The 21,398-nt window shown below is 38.9% G+C and overlaps 1 non-coding gene across 1 annotated transcript; it reads right to left on the minus strand.

Moving 5' to 3' along the window:
* Positions 1-20,736: 20,736 nt before the first annotated feature.
* On the minus strand, positions 20,737-20,843 carry LOC122094519. Its single transcript, XR_006144834.1, has one exon. It is a non-coding gene; the product is annotated as a small nucleolar RNA R71 (small nucleolar RNA).
* Positions 20,844-21,398: the final 555 nt, after the last annotated feature.

Genomic DNA, 21,398 nt, shown 5'->3' on the forward strand with positions numbered 1-21,398 from the left:
TAGTTGTAGTGACACATGCCTTTATCCAATTGGAATTTCTTACTCAATGAGTCATATGCTTTATGTAAGCCTATCTTCAGTGCTGCAGTAGGGCGCGCCCCTCTCTATTCAATACCTCTTACAATATCAGAACAAATTAGAATGTTATCAGCAATAGATCTCCCTTTAATGAATGCTGACTGATTTTCACTAACCAGGTCTCCAATTACTCCTTGTAACCTGTTAGTGATAATTTTTGTAATAACCTTGTAAAAGATATTGCACAATGCAATCGGCCTAAACCCGAAAAATAATGCCCTCTAGTTTGACTTAGGGATTAGGCAGAGACAAGTAGCATTAATAGAGGATGGCATAACAACATTTCTAAAAAAAACACTTGATAGCAATGTAAGGTCGTCCCCTACAATTTCCCAAGAGTGTTTAAAGAAACTAGCACCAAACCCATCAGGTCCAGGGGCCTTTATGCTCTTCATAGCAAACACAACCTTTATGATCTCTTCATTAGAAATAGTTTTTTCTAACATCTCTTGCTAGTCAATGGAAAGGGTACCACGCAAAGGGATATCACTAGGATAGAATCCAACATCCTCCTGCTCAGACCCAAACATGTTCTTATAAAACTCAATAGCCTCATTCTTTATAAGACCAGGATCATCCACAACAGCCCCATTGCTTCCTACAATTTCTAGAACGTTATTTCTATGCTGTCTCCCCTCATTTTGTTATGAAAAAAACTGTTATTTCCATCTCCTAGCTGCAACCACTTCACTATTGACTTGTCCTTGAGAAAACTCTCCTCCCTCTTCAAAGCCTCCCATAATTTTCACCATTTCAGCTCCTTCTTAACATTCCTCAGCTTAGCAGCAAAACCAAATAAAGGATTCAAATAATTCTTAATTGGAAGTTCGCAACCCCTTTTGACAATATCCTTGAACTCCTCATGCTCTATCCAAGTCTCAAAAAAAAAATTTCTTTGAGACAGGTGGTCATTATAACATTCTTTTATTGCTCTAAGCCATGTGGCATGTTGTTCGTAATGGTGTTCTCATCATGAGCAGAAAAGATTGGTAGGTCTAGAGCGGCTCCAAGCACAGTTGTATTGGGCAGTATTCAATGACATTTTTTCAATCCAATTTAGCTAGTGACAAAATTTTAAAATATTAGAAAACATTAAAAATATAAAAAAAAAAGAATCAATTCACTCAATTTTTATACATACTATTGGGATCTTTACGTAATAAAACAAATTAAAATTTTCCACTCAGATTTTTAACTACGTTGTGCTGATCTCAACTAATGCATAATTTGTTCTTCCTTAAATATCTTTATCCATTATAATTTCCCTACATTATCACCTAAATTAAAATACATCTAAGATAAAAATTTTGCTTCTATTTTGACTAATTTTAGCAACCACTTGAAAGATGAATTGTGGAAATATGTTTAAAAATTTTAGATCAAACTCTAACCACTGTAAAATTAAAGAAAACTTTGTTAGATACAAATTTTTTTTTTATTTTTTAATAATAAAAATTTTATGTATACGGGTGCCAGAAATTGATGCACCTGAGGATCTATGCAGTATTAGACACTTGTTGCACCTGTATGAGAGCAATCTGACTCTCATGAACCTAAATCACAACACTAGTCAATTCATTTAATCTCGTTACAAATTTTAGAGGAAAGACATTTGGAATCAGAAAAAAAGTTGCATGACTAACAATTGGTATCAGAGCCAAAGCATAAGTTTGAGTACTTAGCAAACACTAGAAATTATTGGACTTAGAATGACATTGTCTCCTCGTGACTCTATGGCTAATCAACTGACTTACTTGACAAATTAAAGTTCTGACCTCACTATCACAAATTGGTTTGGTTACCGTTATGATCACTTGAAGTTATAACAGTTGGTCAATATATACTTTAAAAATATAAAAAGGACATCTTAACTCGAAAACCTACGAATAAAATTATGAGTACTTTCTAGAGAAAACAACACATAATGTACAAAAAATCATCATAACATGGAAAACCTACGAATGGCCATAAGTTTGAGTTATTTAGCAAACACTGGGGATTATTTGACTTAAAAGGTCATTCATTGTTTCCCTGTGACTCTATGACTAATCATCTGACTTACTTAACAAATTAAAGTTCTGACCTCACTACCGCAAATTGGTTTTATTTTATTTACGATGACCACTCCAGGTTGTAACAGTTGATGATTATATTTTAACAAAATAAAATGGACATCTTAACTTGAAAACCTACGAATCAAAATTACAAGTACTTTACTAGAAATAACAACACATAATTGATAGAAAAACATCTTAACTTGAAAAGCCTATGAATCAAAATTAGAATCGTTAGTTTCTCCCAATGGTCAAGTAGCATTATGTTAAGTGGTGGAAACCCCAAACAAAATCTCTCTAACTTTCCCATTTGGGTGTTAGTGTGCCTCCCAAATAGGCTAAAAGTTCAGCATCAAAACATGACGATAGACACCGTCATACAAGAATTCAGTATCAAATGTGACTTGTATGCCTCCGACATTCGTTAACACCACGATTATTGTTTCAAAGATATCTTAGAATCCTTAGTTAAAAAGATGTTCGGTCACTGTCTAGTGTTGAAATCCAACAAATCAGAGTGTTTCAACATCTGTAAGAGAAAAAAAGGTTATTTAAAAGAAACATCACGGTCAACTTGATGATAAATTGACTTAGGGGAAACAACAACTACCTAGCACAGTTGGTGAGCTATGGTGTGCAAAAAACCCATGCTTACCCTAAGTCTCAAGTTCGAGCCTCCTGGCTATTACCTACTTCCCTCCCTAAAAATATAAAAATAAAAATAAAAATAAAATCGACTTAGGGGATGAAGGAAGTTGTGGTGGAGGAAATGTTTGAGGTTGATAAAATAGCTCATGTGGATAAAAATGGATTGCTGTGGTTGTGGTGTATTTACCATTAAAGAGTAAAAAAAAACCTGAAGAGTTAGATAGGGCAAAGAAGTGCTGGAGACTTTTGAAGAGAAGCAGTGGAGTGTTTAAATGAAGCGAGGAAATACATAAATTGTTAAAGATCGATGGTTGGAGGAATAACATTTGGTATCAGAACAAAATTCAATTAACAATTAGTGTTAGATCCAAAGGCATAAGTTTAAGTTTCTTAAAAAATACTAGGGATTACTGGATCTAAAAGGTCATTGCCTCCTCGTGACTCTATGACTAATCATCTGACCAGCTTAACAAATTAAAATTATCAGTTTACTATCAAAATTTTGTTTTAATGTAGATGTGACTACTTTATGTTATAACAATTGTACTTCAACAAAATAAAATAGACATGTAAATGTCTTAACTTGAAAATCTACAAATCAAATTTATGAGTATTTTTAATAGAAAAATAACATATAATTAACACATTAACATCTTAATTTGAAAACCTACGAATTAAAATTATCGATCTTTAGTTTCTCCTAATGGCCAAATAGTATTGTCATAAGTGGTGGAAGCCCAAACATCAACCTTGATTCTTCCCTTGATCATATCCACCTCCTCGCAGGTACCTTGTACCAGCTTAGGTCCCAGAATTCTTCTTTCTCCAACTTCATCCCAATACAATGGGGTTCTACACTTCTTTCCATACAAAGCTTCAAACAATGCCATACCAATAGTTGATTGATAGCTATTGTTATATGCAAATTCAATTAAAGGTATATATGTTCATCCCAACTATAGCTCATATCTATAGCATAGGCCCTCAACATATCTTCTAAGGTCAGGATTGTTCTCTCTATCTACCCATCTGTCTGAGAATGAAATGTTGTGCTAAATTTCAATCTAGTTCCCATTGCCTTCTGTACACTTTCCCAAAATTTAGAAGTGAAGCTGGAATCACGATCAGAAACAATACTAATAAGAACACCATGATATCTCACTATCTTATCAATGTACAGTTGGGCTAACATCTCCATAGAGTAAGATATCTTCATTGGTACGAAATGGGCTACTTTAGTTAGTCTATCAACAACTAACCAAACTGTATCATTTCCTTTCCCGGTCCTCATTTCCACTCCGGTATTGGAAGAGGTTGCAGTAACCCATGTGGCCTCTGTGTCAATGCTTTCACCAGCTGATAATTCATGTAATTTTCCACATGCTCAGGTACATTAGTCTTCATAACATGCCACCAATATGTTTTTATTCATATCTCTATACATTTTTGTACTTCTAGGATATACAGAGTAAGGAATACTACGAGCTTCACTCAGAATCAACTCTATCAGCTTCTCTTCCCTTGGAACACACAGTCTATCATTGAACCACAAAGTCCCATCTTTCACTGTGAAATTTAAATCCCTCTATCTTCCATCATTGATTGCATTTATAGTCTTTCTAAACATGTCATCTTTAGGTTGGGCTTCCTTGATCTGTTCAAACAAAGATGGCTTAATGTTATCTTCAGGTGTCACCACTCCCACAATTACTCTGTAAGTGAGATTCATAGTTTTCTAGGTTTAGTAGGTTACTATAGGAGATTTATTGAGAACTTTGCTCAAATTTCTGCCCCTATGACTTGGTTGACTAGAAAGGGAATCAAATTTCATTGGATTAAGGAATGTGAAAACAGTTTTCAGAATTTGAAGAACCGACTGGTGACAGCTCTAGTCCTTGCTATTCCAGATGGTACATCAAGTTTGGTGGTATATAGCGATGCATCCAAACAAGGTTTAGGATGTTTGTTGATGCAAAATGGTAGGGTAATTTCTTATGCTTGTAGACAATTGAGAGATTATAAAAAGAATTATCCTACCCATGACTTGGGAATAGCAGCAGTCATTTTTGCTTTAAAAATTTATCGTCACTATTTTTATGGTCAGAAATGTGAGATCTATAGTGATCACAAGAGCCTTAAGTATGTTGTTTTATGGTTGTCCTTGTTGGTAACCCGGCCACGTGGCGGTGATGACGTAGCCAGTTTGGGTGACGTGGATGAAAATGATGACATGGTAGTGTCTAGTGTCACCGATAAGATAACAGAGTCGCTTGGTATGCATGGAGTGGTTTAATACATCCTTAATAGGTGGTGCGGGTTTCTAGGTCAAAACTGGTAAAATTGGCCTATTTATGCTTGGGGGCATTTTCGGTAATGGAAATGACATTTTTGGAAGATCAGTTCTTCATGAAAAAGATAGATTGTAATTTACCTAGTCCAGTACATTTGATTTCGTCACATTCCAATATCGTATGAAGAAGTTATGGCATTTGTGGCAGTCGAGGGTAGTTTCGGCATTGAAGATCAATTTTTTTAAGGAAGTATTCTACATATAACAATATGACAAAAATCCAATCTTTCCAACGGTTCTGATTTCATCACATTCCGATTCAGTATGAGAAAGATGCATCATTGGAAAGGTCTAGGGGTATTTTGGTCTTTTAACATGGCTGAGTCAGATGATTGAGTATTCTAGAAAGTCGTAGAACGTCCAGTTACGGTTCTAGCACACTTCATTTCATCTCGATCGGATATCGTATGAAAAAGTTATAAGTGTTTCCGTGAAGCCAGTTCGAAAATCCGAACTAGAAAATCAACAGATGCTCTCGGTGTTGGGTGGATTTTCTGGATTTTAATTTTGAAATTTCAGGGGCTTTTATGTAATTTCAAGGTTTTAAAGGTCTGAGTTGATAAGGGGTTTTTGGCATTAAAGTTTATAGAAGCAGGGGCTTATGTGTATATAAGAGAATCAGAGGGATCCTTAATACACGGTTCAGATTGAGCCACGTCGATCAGATTCAGATCTAACGTCTCGTGCAAGAGCTAGTGTTGAAGATGCTTATACGAGGCGTCTCATTGGTGGAGTGTATTATATATAATGGTTTGGCGCTTCACCTGATCATGTTTGCTATAGTGTTACGCATATGCAAAAAGGGCTATAGATAGATGCCATTTAATTTGATCTCATGAGATCTAGATTAAACTAGATCTAAAGATCTTGATCCAACGGCTGTAATCTGTTTCAGCCTTTATGAGAGATAACCGACAACCACCGTATTTTGTGCTGACGTACCCAATGGCGCGTTGACAATTTGTCTGACGATGTCAGTGCTTGTGTCACGCTGACATCATCAGTTGACTCGATTATTCTAATCTTACGGTCATGATTTATTAGCCATTTGAATAATTTAACGGCTGAGATTAAAAGTGGATTTTGGATTAATCCGATAGCCCAGATTTCGCCCCTATTGCGTGCGCCGCCGGAGTAGCCTACGCCAACCTCTGAAGATTCCATTTTGAGTGTTCTGGTTGGTCCAACTTCAAATGGCCATATCTCCCTCATCTTAACTCCGATTTGTGTGATTCAAGTAGGAGATTCTTCATCTCTCCGAGCTTTACACACCAGAGGGAAGAAATCAGGCACAGGGGCTGCTGAGGTGGTTGGAAAAATGAGTTGAAGCTCGTGGAAGGCTAAGGGTTTGAATGAAAGACTTCCTTCCTCTTGCACTTCATCCATAACCCCCATTAGAGGCTTAGGAAGCTGCTGTAAACCAAGGTAGCAAGATCTATTGGTTCTGGCCAAGAGAAAAAAAAATAAGAAAATAGAAGAGAAGAGAAGAAGAGGGAAATAGAGAAGAAGTTTTTCCCTCTCTTTGTGTGTGTGTGAATGTGAATGTGAATGCCATTGTTGCTCCATGAAAGTAAAGACAAGGAGAAAAGAAAGAAGAAGAACCTAGAATTTGGTTCTTGTGAGTTGCTTCAAGAAACCCAAGTGCCAACCGGGGTTGAAGCATTGGTGGCACCAAGACAACGTGGTTGTGGTCCGCATCAAGTGGAGATCGACATTATTGCATCTCCGACGGTTACTCCTTGCCAAGGTAACCTCACTTTTGCCAAATTTCCATTATTATAAATCATTGTAGGCAAGATGTTTGATAAAACGCCTAAGTGATAGTTGTAGTCTATTTGGGGGAAATTTGCATGTATGAGTGCTTCACTATAGGGCATTGTTATAAGTCCAACTTTATTTTATTGGTGTTCAGTGGGTGCTAGACACAGGGGCTATGTGTTCCTTGGTAGGTACAACTACCTAAACCTATTTACCGTGGGTGCGGCCTCTCAGATCATTCTGAGAAAACTAGGGTGAAGACCTAGCCATTGTATGTCATTGGTGGAAACTGAGAATGTGTTCCCTTGGCTGTGGGTGCAGTCATAATTAGTATTGAGTAAATGCTGAGCCCGACAATGGGCATTACTCCGTGCATGTAGGCAACTGGTCGAAGCACGTATTTCTTGTGTTGTGGATGTATATGCTCGTATTTGTATTGTGGATTGGAGTGCTTGGCTACAGAATGGGTGTGTACATCTGGTAGACCTGACCACTTGGTGGTGCAGTGTGGATGTGCATACGACTGTGTATGTATGTGACAGTGATTACCGTGTGAGGTTTATGAGACAGCTCTGGGCAGTAATACAGGTTATGTGAGTAAGTTTCATGCAACAGTAAGAATGGTCAGTAGTATACATAGCAGCTCTGGGCAGCATCAATAGACTGTGCTATTAAAGTGTAAATAGTGATTGCCACATTAGGGGTACAGTTAGAAAATTAAAAAATATTTGGCACATTGATTCACCCCCCTCTCAGTGTCAATCGGGACCCAACAATTGGTATCAGAGGTAGGGCTCTAGAGGCAGCTTAAACAGCTCAGAGTGATCCGGTTGGTTGAAGATGGCATCAGGTGGTTGGTTCAGTAAGTCTACTTCTGGAGCTTCTATTTTTAATGGATCAGATTTTATCTTTTGGAGGAAGTTGATGAAGTCAAATTTAGGTTCAATGGGGTATGATCTATGGAGTGCAGTGGTTAATAGGAGTGTAGACTCTACTATTGACTCTAGGGTTAGAGAGATCATTTTGGATGGATTAACAGACAGTGTGAGTGTCAAAGTCAGTTCATGTATATCAACTAAGGCGATGTGGGAGAGATTACACAACCTATATGGAGGTGAGCCAGCTATATCAGGGTCCACATTAGAGGTTGAAAGCAGATGTTCAGATGAGTGCTACACTAGTGGATTTGAGTGTGTTGAGGCACATATTACTACAACTCAAGATGAAATCAATATTGATTTGAGAACACATCTGAAGGAGTGTAACTTCATTATTGCAGCATTAGAAATATAAGTCATCAATAGAGATGAGAGATGTAGAATCCTTGAAGAGGAAGTCACTGTGTTGAGAGTACAACTGTTAGAGCTTGATGCTTCTTGTATCTCACAGATGATAGAGTCCAGAAATGACCCTCATGTTATAAAATCTCTTGAAGATCAAGTGAGAAAGCAAAGTGAGGTGTGTACCAGGCTTGAATCAGAGAACTTAGCCTTGAGAGAGAAAATAGATGTGCAATCTCGAGTGATTAAACGAGGTAGTGAAATTTCAAATGATTTTAAGAAGTTAAACAAAGAATTAGAAGCAGAGATCATTTCACTACAAATACAATTGGCTGAGTTGGAGAGGAGACATTCAGCCACTCCACTTGTGGTTACAGAGATGGATAGACATCTAGCTCAGTCTGCAGAATGTGAGAGACTACCCATCATCAGCTCTAGTTCTATAACAGAGCAGGGTGAGTCATCAGAGAAAGCTATAGAGACAGTTGAGATCAACCTACAGAGACAGACTACAGGAAAAACATAGAAGAGAGCTCAGAGGAGACAGAGGAAGAGAGAGGAGAGACACAATAGTGAGATGAGATCTCCTACACATCAGGCACAATGTGGAGGCAGTCCACAAGATACAAAGAGTAGAGGTAAAGGCGAATAAACAGTCCAAACAGGGAACATAATCAGAGTTGGTGGTTATGACAGAGTTTACCAGCAGAGACTAGTTGAGTATGGCAGGTTCAACAAGTTCAATTATTAGAGGCCTATGCAGATGATTCCCAGGTAGAGTCAGATGGCTCCCACCAATAGACATAATGCTTCACCCAGTTTGCATAGACAGTTACCAATGATGCAGTCATATTTTCATGGGTATTGTCATAGGTGCAGTGGGTATGGGCATAGGAGAGCAGAGTGTATATCTAGACTAGACTCCAGCTATGAAAGGAAGATTCCCATAGCACCACTAGGTAGATAACTAGTAGAATGTCTTAGATGCCACCATCATGGACATTGGGCCAAGCATTACAAGGCAGTGCTCTCCCCTCAGCTTGTACAAGAGAAGAGAGACTATCAGATCTCTAGAACCAAAAAGTTAAGAAGTGGTTGTAGAAGGCAAGTCAATGAAAGACATTCTAAGAAGCATCAGTCACAATCTAGTGGTAAGTCTCAGGTGGCTTTGTATAGTGTATGGAAAGTGAAGGATATACAAAAGGCCGAGACAACAGTAAACAGAATCTAGAAAACAAAGGGAGATGTCAGTTCTACAGTTGTGCAGGAAAGATTCAGAAAGGGAAGACCATTAGTTGGAAAGGTAAAAGAGAGGTCTACAATTGGGTTGGTTGGACAGAGGCAGAGACTGAAGAAGACAGTAAGTGAGCAGAAAGGAAAACAGAATAGTAGGAAAGCTTCTGGTGAGAAGCAAATGCATAGGACCAAGACAAGTGGTCAGTTAGTTTGGAGAGAGAAGCACATAGAGGTGTGTGCAGTCACAGTCACCACCCTCACACCACCTAGACAAGGTATAGGAGTGGGTACACCTCCCATGCACTAGGTGTACTCTGGTGCACAAGAATGGGGGAGCTCACTAGATGGATATTAGTGCCCCCAGCAGGACTCAGATTATGACAGTAAAGTTCCTGTAATAGTGCTTGGATTAGAGAGATCAGTTGAAACTTAGTGTAGTCCTCTTGAGTATTTTCATCTTAATGGAGCAATCACCAGATGAGCAGTTCAGTGTCAGTCAGAGGGCAGAATAGTTGAGGATGTCAGTGATGGTCAGAGGTATGCAGTTGTGAGTATGACAACCAACAATTCGCTTTTGTATGCATCAGTATGGGTCAGAGATCCAGTTGGTATCAATCTCAGTGGTAGTTGTCAGAGTGCAGTTTTGTATAATCATGGTGATTGTTTGATTTTGACAGAGTTAAATATTTCAGTACTAGTGACAGAGAGAATGATATGTTGACTGGATGAAGAGATTTATGACAGGAAGCTCAAGAAGCTGGTGAGTTGAGTAGTTGTGTACTGTAATTTGTAGTTCATGATGTACATCCAGTCAAGGCAACACTTATCTGATGAGCAATGTTGAAGCAGATATGAGGTCAGTTGAGTATGGGCACTCCTATGTAGTTTGAACTCTCACATCTGTAGGATTGGAAAGATGCGTTTGGGCATTCCTATAGATGCTTGTATCCCACACTGGGAGAGATTACTTTAGAGAGAGATATTATAGTTCCTTGATACTGAAGTCAAAGAGGGAGAGTGCTCAAGTGGAAGGCATTGATTTTGAGAAAACTTTTGCTCCAGTGGCAAGACTTGAGGCTATCAGAATGTTCTTGGTTTTGTCAGTGTACAAGGGGTTCAAGGTCTATCATATAGATGTCAAATCAGATTTTCTAAATGGAAACTTGGAAGAGGAGGTTTACATAGAGTAGCCTGATGGGTTTTAACTGAGTGAGGACCCCACTCTTGTGTGCGATTGAAGAAGGCATTGTATGGTTTGAAACAAACTCCAAGGGCATGGTACTCCAGATTGGACTCTTACTTGTGCAAGTTGGGTTTCAAGAAAGGCTTAGTGGACAGTAATCTTTACATCAGAACTGAAGAAAGTAGTCAGCTTGTGGTGGTTGTGTATGTAGATGATATCATCTTTGGGGGTCACAAAGATGAGTTGTGCAGAGATTTTGCAATGAGGATGCAAGATGAGTTTGAAATGTCCATGTTGGGTGAACTGTCATTCTTCTTGGGTTTGCATATCAGTCAGAAGAAATAAGGTATCTTCATATCTCAGTCCAAATATGTGAGGAAGATGTTAAAGAGATTCACCATGGAGGATTGCAAGCTAGTTAGTACACCTATGATGATTGGATGTAAGTTGAGCAAGGAAGATGACTCTCCATCAGTTGACCACACCTCGTATAGGTCAATGATTGGTAGCCTATCATATCTGACGGCTAGTAGGCCTGACATCTTACAAGTTGTGTGCATGGTAGCCAGATTCCAAGCAGGACCAAAAGAGAAATACGTGGCAGCAGTGAAAAGAATTTTCAGATATCTGAAAATGACTAGTGAGTTTGGGTTATGGTATCCAAAGATCAAGAACTTTAGTTTGTCAGCTTTTTCAGATGCAGATTGGGCTGGATGTGTAGATGACAAGAAGAGCACTAGTGGTGGTGCATTCTATTTGGGGAGCAGCTTGGTGGCATGGCACAGTAAGAAGCAAGAGTCAGTCTCCCTTTCAACTGCAGAGGCATAATACATTGCAGCTACATCTTGTTGTACACAAATCTTGTGGATGAAGCAGATGTTGAAAGATCTGAGTGTGGAGGTTAAGCAGGCAGTGCCACTATATTGTGACAATACTAGTGCTATCAACATCTCCAAGAACCCGGTGATGCATTCTAGAATGAAGCACATTGCTATCCGGTATCATTTCTTAAGAGACAAGGTGATGAAATGTGAAGTAAGAATGGAGTTTGTTCCCACAGCAGAGCAGGTGGATGATATCTTCACTAAACCGCTTCCCAAAGATCAGTTTGAGTTCCTCAGACAAAAGCTGGGAGTGGTGGTTCTTCCAAAGCACTAGTGGCATTGGGAGAGGGGTAGCAAGTTGCTTGATGTTGCTACCCCCATATTGGACTTAAGGGGAGTCCATTAGTTCCACCCTTTGTACTTGTTGTCAAAGGGGGAGAGAGTTAATCATCGGAGCTATGGAGTGTATTAGTGATGAGGTGGTTGCCAACAACTCCAAAGGGGGAGATTGTTGTTTTATGGTTGTCCTTGTTGGCAACCCGGCCACGTGGCGGTGATGACGTAGCCAATTTGGGTGACGTGGATGAAAATGATGACATGGTAGTGTCCAATATCACCGATGACATAACAGAGCCGCTTGGTATGCATGGAGTGGTTTAATACATCCTTAATAGGTGGTGCGGGTTTCTGGGTCAAAACTGGCAAAATTGACCTATTTATGCTTGGAGGCATTTTCTGTAATGGAAATGACATTTTTGGAAGATCAGTTCTTCATGAAAAAGATAGATTGTAATTTACCTAGTCCAGTGCATTTGATTTCGTCACATTTCGATACCGTATGAAGAAGTTACGGCATTTGTGGAAGTAGAGGGCAGTTTCGACATTGAAGATGAATTTTTTAAAGGAAGTGTTCTACATGTAACAATACGACAAAAATCCAATCTTTCCAACGGTTCTGATTTCATCGTATTCTGATTCCGTATTAGAAAGATACATTATTGGAAAGGTCTAGGGGTATTTTTGTCTTTTAACATGGCTGAGTCTGATGATTGAGTATTCTGGAAAGTCATAGAGTGTCCAATTATGGTTCCAACGCACTTTGTTTCATCTCGATCGGATATCGTATGAAAAAGTTATAAGTGTTTCCGTGAAGCCGGTTCGAAAATCCGAACTAGAAAATCAACAGATGCTCTCGGTGTTGGGTGGATTTTCTAGATTTTAATTTTGAAATTTCAGGGGCTTTTATGTAATTTCAAGGTTTTAAAGGTCTGAGTTGATAAGGGGTTTTTGGCATTAAAGTTTATAGAAGCAGGGGCTTATGTGTATATAAGAGAATCAGAGGGATCCTTAATACACGGTTCAGATTGAGCCACGTCGGTCAGATTCAGATCTAACGTCTCGTGCAAGAGCTAGTGTTGAAGATGCTTATACGAGGCGTCTCATTGGTGGAGTGTATTATATATAATGGTTTGGCGCTTCACCTGATCATGTTTGCTATAGTGTTACACATGTCCAAAAAGGGCTACAGATAGATGCCATTTAATTTGATCTCATGAGATCTAGATTAAACTAGATCTAAAGATCTTGATCCAACGGCTGTAATCTGTTTCAGCCTTCATGAAAGATAGCCGACAACCACCATATTTTGTGCTGACGTACCTAATGGCTCGTCGACAACGTATCTAACGATGTCAGCGCTTACGTCACGCTGACATCATCAGTTGACTCGGTTATTCTAATCTTACGATCAAGATTTATTAGCCATTTGAATAATTTAACGGCTGAGATTAAAAGTCGATTTTGGATTAATCCGATGGCCCAAATTTAGCCCATGTTGCGTGCGCCGCCAGCGTAGCCTACGCCAACCTCCGAAGATTCCATTTTGAGTGTTCTGGTTGGTCCAACTTCAAATGGCCATATCTCCCTCATGTTAACTCTGATTTGGGTGATTCAAGTTGGAGATTCTTCATCTCTCCGAGCTTTACACACCAGAGGGAAGAAATTAGGTAGAGGGGTTGCTAAGGTGGTTGGAAAAATGAGTTGAAGCTCGTGGAAGGCTAAGGGTTTGAATGAAAGACTTCCATCCTCTTGCACTTCATCCATAGCCCCCATTAGAGGCTTAGGAAGCTGCTGGAAACCAAGGTAGCAAGTTCTATTGGTTGTTGCCAAGAGAAAAAAAAAAAGAAAATAGAAGAGAAGAGAAGAAGAGGGATATAGAGAAGAAGTTTTTCCCTCTCTTTGTGTGTGTGTGAATGTGAATGTGAATGTGAATGCCATTGTTGCTCCACGAAAGTAAATACAAGGAGAAAAGAAAGAAGAAGAACCTAGAATTTGATTCTTGTGAGTCGCTTCAAGAAACCCAAGTGCCAACCGGGGTTGAAGCATTGGTGGCACCGAGACAACGTGGTTGTGGTCAGCATCAAGTGAAGATCGACATTATTGCATCTTCGATGGTTACTCCTTGCCAAGGTAACCTCACTTTTGCCAAATTTCCATTATTATAAATCATTGTAGGCAAGATGTTTGATAAAATGCCTAAGTGATAGTTGTAGTCTATTTGGGTGAAATTTGCATGTATGAGTGCTTCACTATAGGGCATTGTTATAAGCCCAACTTTATTTTATTGGTGTTCAGTGGGTGCTAGACACAGGGGCTATGTGTTTCTTGGTAGGTACAACTACCTAAACCTATTTGCCGTGGGTGCGGCCTCTCAAATCATTCTGAGAAAACTAGGGTGAAGACCTAGCCATTGTATGTCATTGGGGGAAGATGGGAATGTGTTCCCTTGGCTGTGGGTGCAGTAATAATTAGTATTGAGTAAATGCTGAGCCCGACAGTGGGCATTACTCCGTGCATGTAGGCAACTGGCCGAAGCACGTATTTCTTGTGTTGTGGATTTATATGCTCGTATTTGTATTGTGGATTGGAGTGCTTGGCTGCAGAATGGGTGTGTACATCTAGTAGACCTGACCACTTGGTGGTGCAGTGTGGATGTGCATACGACTGTGTATGCATGTGACAGTGATTACCATGTGAGGTTTATGAGACAGCTCTGGGCAGCAATTCAGGTTTTATGAGTAAGTTTCATGCAACAGTAAGAATGGTCAATAGTATACATAGCAGCTCTGGGAAGCATCAATAGACTGTGCTATTGAAGTGCAAATAGTGATTGCCACATCAGGGGTACAGTTGAAAAATGAAAAAATATTTGGCACATTGATTCACCCCCCCTCTCAGTGTCAATCGGGACCCAACAAAGTATTTATTCATTCAGAAAGAACTAAATATGAGGTAAAGAAGATGGTAGAATTACTGAAAGACTATGACTGCGCCATTCATTATCATCCAGGAAAAGCTAATGTGGTAGCAAATGCTCTTAGTAGGAAACACAAAGTCACTACATTAGCTGCACTTACTGCAAACCCTATGTTGATTAAGGAAGCAAGAGGCTGAGCAGAATCAGCCAATATGTGGATCGAACCTCACTAGTATAGGGAGGAACAATCGATCAAAAATCTGACCCAATCGGAAGACCAGATCAGGTCCTTCCAGTAGGGGCGGATACTCTATTTTGTAGAGTTTTCTGGGCAACAGAAATTTAAGATATAAATACTTGGATCGATGAGCAGTAGTAGGATACTTGAGGAAGCTTGGAAAGAAAAAAAATACTTGTAGAACGAAGATCCTCCCGGGCTTCACACCGTAAGGATTCGTTGGATTCGTTGGATCGAACACCAACCCATCTCTTGCAAAGAAAACAGCAGCAACAGCAAAATAGTTTTTGTCAAAATCATGGCTCATAAAAGAGCCCTCTTCTTTATTTATAATGATGGGGAATGTTTACAAATAATAACAACTCAGAGTTACTAAATATGAGTTACTAAAAACTGATTACAAGAAGTTACTAAAAACTGAAAATAGGAATCTAATGAAAATAGAAACTAGTTTTGACAGAAATTAGAAACTAACAATGACTTGAAATAGAAACTAATTTAGGACTTCAAAGTAAAAACTAAATAACTAATTAGTAACCCCCCAACAGCACTAAATAACTAGTGAAGTTGGTGTGCCCAAGCCTTGCACTTACACATATCACTGGGCCATGTACACACAATAAAGGTATGTAGTCATGTTTTATGTCAACTACACATGTTGATCAATTACTGAGAGTGAAATACATATCAGAGCCGAGCCCCATCGAAAATCCTAATGTTTTGGCTGACTGGTGGGGGGTCACAGGTGGGTCAGATCCACCAGTGTGTCCTACCACTCTAGTCATTAGATATTTTTGACCTAAGTATAAATAACATTTATTACCTTTTTTTCCCTCATTTATTGTTTTACACGGTGAGTGAGAAAAGTAAAGAAGAGAGAGAAAGATAAGGGAAGAAGAAAAAGGGGAAGAAGATGCTCGTTTTGCAAAACCAGGGTTGAATCTTTCAATTTCAACGCCGGATTAGTGATCCTCATCTTGAGATCTATGATTGAGGTGAGTAAAGTCTATTTCTTAAGCCCCAAAAAAACCCTAAGTGAAACCCTTCGATTTAAGTAGGAATCTTTTAGATCTTGTCAACCCCACTTGAGATGATGAATCTAAGGTTTAATAAAAGACCTATATGTTGTTTATGAAGGTTTTAGAGGAAGAAATTTCAAGATTCGAGAAGCATTGGTTGATCTCTTGAGCTAGATAGGAGATTTGAGGTTTTTGAAGTGTTCTTGAGCAAAGAGGTAAAACCCAAGCTTAGAACTTCAAATCGATTCTAGATTTATGTTGAAATCATAATATGGAGCCTTAGATTTGTTGAAAATGCGATCAAATCAACCTGTGGTGGTTTTCCCAAGGTGGGATGAAGAATGGGAGTGAACATAAAAATCTTGGTTCTGAGTGGTGGGTGCCTGGAAATGGCCTATCCACCAATCCGGAAGCCGCCTATCCTAGATGGGTTGCTGGCTTGACCGACGACCAAGATCGGTGGGCACCTGGCCCACACTCCTGGCCCATCGGTCCAAGCAAAGCCCTTGGGCCAAGCAACGAGCGAGGACCGGTGGGCACTTGACCCGCTGCTCCTGGCCCACCAGTCCTTACATGGCCCCTGAGTCGAGCGATAGGCAAGGACCAATGGGTACCTCACCCACCGATTAACCTACCAATCCAACTCTTTGAATTTCGATTGGGGCCAAATTTATCGGACAACGTCCTACAGTGATTCTAAACGTGTTGGGGTCATCATATTCCATTAGTTGTGAGTCTAAAGTGGAGATATACTAAACTTGACCTCTTTTATGATAGGTTTCACTAGAAACTTGCGTCATCGCACACCGGATCTCCTCGTACCAAGGTGATCTTTGTACACAATTAGGTAAGGTGGGAAGAGGACATTGAATTTATTTTGGAGTGTTTTTGTATCATTCCATTATTGTTGTAGACTAGCCATGTCATTATTTCATTATTGTGTGTAGCCTAGTCATTCACGAATGCCATTTGCATGCATTAACGTGTGTATTATGAAACTCAATTATGACTTGATATGCTGATACCTTTAATTGTTAAATGCTTATTCCTGCTTTGAGTTATGAGATGGATGACTTTAAATTATTGAATATGATGCATTGCTAGACTATATGCCATAGTCGGATTGGAAATGAATGCATTGGTGGCCCATGGAATGGGACGTGATGGCACTATACAGTTGTACTATCTCAAATAGGAGGAGTATACACTTTGGAATGACATATCTCTGTGCTACAACCCTTCTCAGTAGGGGTTTAGGTGTTGGATATATCACTGGGGGGAAGTCCAAGGTTGTGTACTAACTGTGATGGTTAAAAGTATGCCTAACCGATCACTAGGACGGTCGGAAACTTTAGTGATATAGCAAGAGGGCCAATCGTACTGCTTTTAAATTAATACAAGGCAAGGCCCATTTTACTTTAATGCAGAGCAAGGTCCACTTTATTTTTTTGGTACCCACAACTAGCCATCTCTGACAACCCTATGTGCGTATCACAGGATGGGATTCGCTGCTCGTACCCTGGGCATACGTGCATTGTGGTTGCGAGTAGCACTGACCTATGACTTAGATGTGATGTTTATATGGTTTAAGATAATAAAAAGGGACTTGCATACATATAGGTGCATTTGTGTTACGAATGATGGCTTGGTCTTTCTTTCCACTTACTGGGCTAGTGAGCTCATCCCACGTTTACACCACTTTTTAGATAATCTTGCAGGTTATTCAACTGAAGAGCTAGAGCGGGACCCACTGTGGAGTTTCCATCTGAGGACTAGTCGGTCCCTAAAGATCTTGGGCACGGGGTCGAGTGCCCATGCTAGAGTTGTGTTGTGGAACAGCAATACTGATACCACCTGATGAGCACATTTATGTGTGAAATCTAGGGTAGTAAAACATACATTTTACATATTTAGAATGGAGCTACCTTGGGTTTTACTCTCTTTTTGCAGGTTTTATATTTTCAAGGCCTTAAGGACTATCGGGAGCTATATCTTCAATTTTACACGTAAAGAGGTCCTAATTTCTTTCCATGGTTGCGAAGAGGACGAAATTCTAAGCAAGATGGACGTGTTCAATTAAAAGTACACATTCGTTTGGTCACCCGTACAAATGATTATTCTTTTTCGGGTCAGAAAAAGAATAATGGATCAGAACTGAACCGAGATGCAGAACCAGCCCGTTTGCAATTGTCCCAGAGGTACAAGGAATACTCCAAATGCCAACAAGGATCGATGGACCACATCTTTAAGTGATTAAAGATTTGTTTTTGGTAACAACAACTACCTAGCTTAGTTGGTGAGCTATGGTGTACAAAATTCTCTTGCTCACCAAGAGGTCTCAAGTTCGAATCTTATGGTTGTTTTTTTTAGAAGATTTTGTTGAAGATTTTCTGCTTTAGAAGCAAGCAAAATCGTGGAAGGGTGCACAAGAAAAAAAGAAAAAAAAAGAAAGCAAAATCGTGGAAGCAAGAAGAGAAGAAAAAAAAAAGGAAAGAGAAAAAAAATGGGAGAACCAAAAATTGTCCAAATCTTCTCTCTCCTCCACATCATCACCAAAGATTGTCCAAATCACACAAAGGAAGAAAAAAAAAAGTCGTCCCTAGGAGAGAGAAAAAAAAAAGAAGAAAAATAAATTAGAAGAAAAAGGAAAGAAAATAAGCAAAAAATTTTAGGAAATTTCTCAAAATTTATTTCTCTCTTCTCTCTCCTCCATCTTAGCACTTTTGGACTCAAAAGATCTCACAATCAATTGTGGGTTTCTCTCTTTTAGGAAAAAGAAAATTGTTACCCTACCTCTCCATTCCCTATAAATACAACTCATGTAAGAGGAGGAGACACAATTCATTCTTCTTCTAGTTTTTTTTAGTTGCTCTCTCTCTCCCTCTCTCACTCTTTGGTTTTAGTTCTTCTCTATTTTTGCTTTAATCACTTTTGTAATAGTTTTTTTTTTATTTCAATTAATACAAGTACTCTTTTATTTTTATTCAGTTCTTTTTATGTTTATGATTTATGCAATTGAGTTGTAATTTTTTAAGTTATAGTTCTAGGCTTAGATCTAGGTGACAAGATCATGAGCCGTGGAGCAATTTTTTTTTCAAGTTCAAGCATTGATTCAAGTAAGTAGGCTCCTTCAGTAGTCTTCTCCCCCCTCTCATTCCTTCTTCTGACTACCCTTTCTTTCTTAATTTAGGATTTTTATTTTCAGTCGTTACATTATTGCTATCCCTCTCCCCCAAGGTTCATGGCTAGTGTATGTGTTGGCTTTGCCCCTCCTAGCCATAGAACCATCAATTTATTACTTTTATTTTAATTGTCTCCCTTTCCCTAAAGCCAAGTAGAGTAACCCTTGTAAGAGTGACTCTCTGGTCAAGTAGGGAAGTTCATATTATGATGCATCCCTCGGGCTAAGTAGAGAAACCTACTTGTGAGTCTCTCTCTAGCTTTATCCCCTTTCTTTTACTTTATTTTTATTTCAGCATTTTTTTATTTATTTATTATTATTTTTTTAATTGCGTGGGTTGTTTATTTTCAGTTATTTATTTATTTAATTTTAATTGCGTGGCTTGTGTCTTTAAATTCTTAGATGACGAATGGTTAGGACGTTGTTTTTAGGACGGTAATTAGAATTAGATCACAACCATTAATCAGTTCACTTTCGCATTATTAAAAGAAATAAAAAATAAGGTGGCTGCTCTCCCTGTGTTCGACCCGTAGCTACACTGATTCTTACGCTTGCGGTTACATTTTAAATCAAAAACACCACCCCAGGTTTCTTTTTTATTATTTTATGATGTTGCCCCCTTTTGTGCTATGGATGTTTAAATTGTAATCCTTATGTATATATCACACCTACGGGCCCACATGTATATTTAATATGTAATACAAATTGGGTATCAAGAGTATTGGGGTATTTATAGGTATCTACATGTAAAACTTCCATTGAAATATAGAAATTTCTTTCTTCAGTTGTGGGTATGCTATGTAGTGGTTACTGTATCAGATGATTCTGGAAGGTTTTGGATTAACAAGTGTTAACTCGGTCACTGGTCCGGTTATCTGAGAACGGGGTGTGGCATCTCCAGCCTACTACTCTTGCCTATTCACAGTCAATGTAAAGAGGTAAGATTTGGGGTGTTACAACGATAGACATTGTCGTACGAGAATTTAGTATCAAATGTGACTTGTATGCCTCCGGCATTCGTTAACACCATGACTATTGCTTGGAAGACTTCTTGGTTAAACAGATGTTCAGTCACTTTTTAGTGTTGAAATCCGATATATCAGAGTGTTTCAACATCTACAAGAGAAACTATCTTCCTAAAGAGAAAAATTGGTTGTTTAAATGAAACATCACGGTCAACTTAATGATAAATCAACTTAGGGGACGAAGGAAGGTGTAGTGTAGGCAATGGTTGGGGTTGAAAAAATAGCTCATGTGGATAAAAATGGATAGTTGTGGTTGTGATATAGGTTCTATATTGCTAGTGCAGCCTAACCTTCCTGCATAGTCCTACCACAAGCCCAGGGCAATAATTTTGAGCTCAAATCTCAGTACATCACTATGTTGCCCCACTTTCTATGGGATGACCTCTGAGGATGCATACTTATTTCTAAGATAATTTGAAGAGGTATGTGTTCTAATTAAGATCCAACAGCTTTCTGATGATGCTATTAAGCTTAGGTTCATCACTTTTGCATTGAAAGACCAAGCAAAGAAGTGGTTGTATGGGTTACCCACAATATCCATAACCTCATGGGAATAGTTCATAGTTGTCTTCCTTAAGAAGTTTTTCCCAACTCACAAGACATTATAAGCTTAGAAATGATATCTTTTAGTTTAGGCAAAAGCCTAGTGAGTCATTTTCTAAACTTGTTGAAAGATTCAAGGATCTACTTCAAGAATGCTCTCACCATGGCCTAGACTTATAGCATTTATGTCAAATAATTTGTGAGGGTATTGATTACCCAACTAAACAAATGATAGAGTCTATGTTCCCTGGGAGATTCACATCCTTTACAGATGAAGGAAAGACATGGGAATTCTTACTCAACTTAACTGACAAAACTTATGAGTGGAATCAGCCCAAGAGTGTTAAAGAACCATAGGAGGAAAAGGATATTTTGTGGATGGGTTTGTAGCCAAGGAAGCCCACTTGGATAGCTTAATCAAAAGGATTAAGGCTATTGTTCCTAAACAGCCATCATCAGTCAATTTGGTTAAGATGTGCAATTGCTGACAATCCCCTAAACATGTTATAGAAGAATACCCCAACACCTCTAGAGGCACTTCCAATGACAATGTTAATGCTTTATATCAGAATAATCCATATAGTAACATTTACAATCCAGGGTGGAGAAATCACCCAAATTTCTCCTGGAACTATGGTAACCAAGTAGGATCTTTTAATTTCCATAATCAAGGTCAACCTGGACCCCAAAGGCCTCCATTTGCACAATCGCCTTTTACCTCAAAT

Source organism: Macadamia integrifolia, chromosome 11 (assembly GCF_013358625.1).
Source record: "Macadamia integrifolia cultivar HAES 741 chromosome 11, SCU_Mint_v3, whole genome shotgun sequence".
NCBI lineage: Eukaryota > Viridiplantae > Streptophyta > Magnoliopsida > Proteales > Proteaceae > Macadamia > Macadamia integrifolia.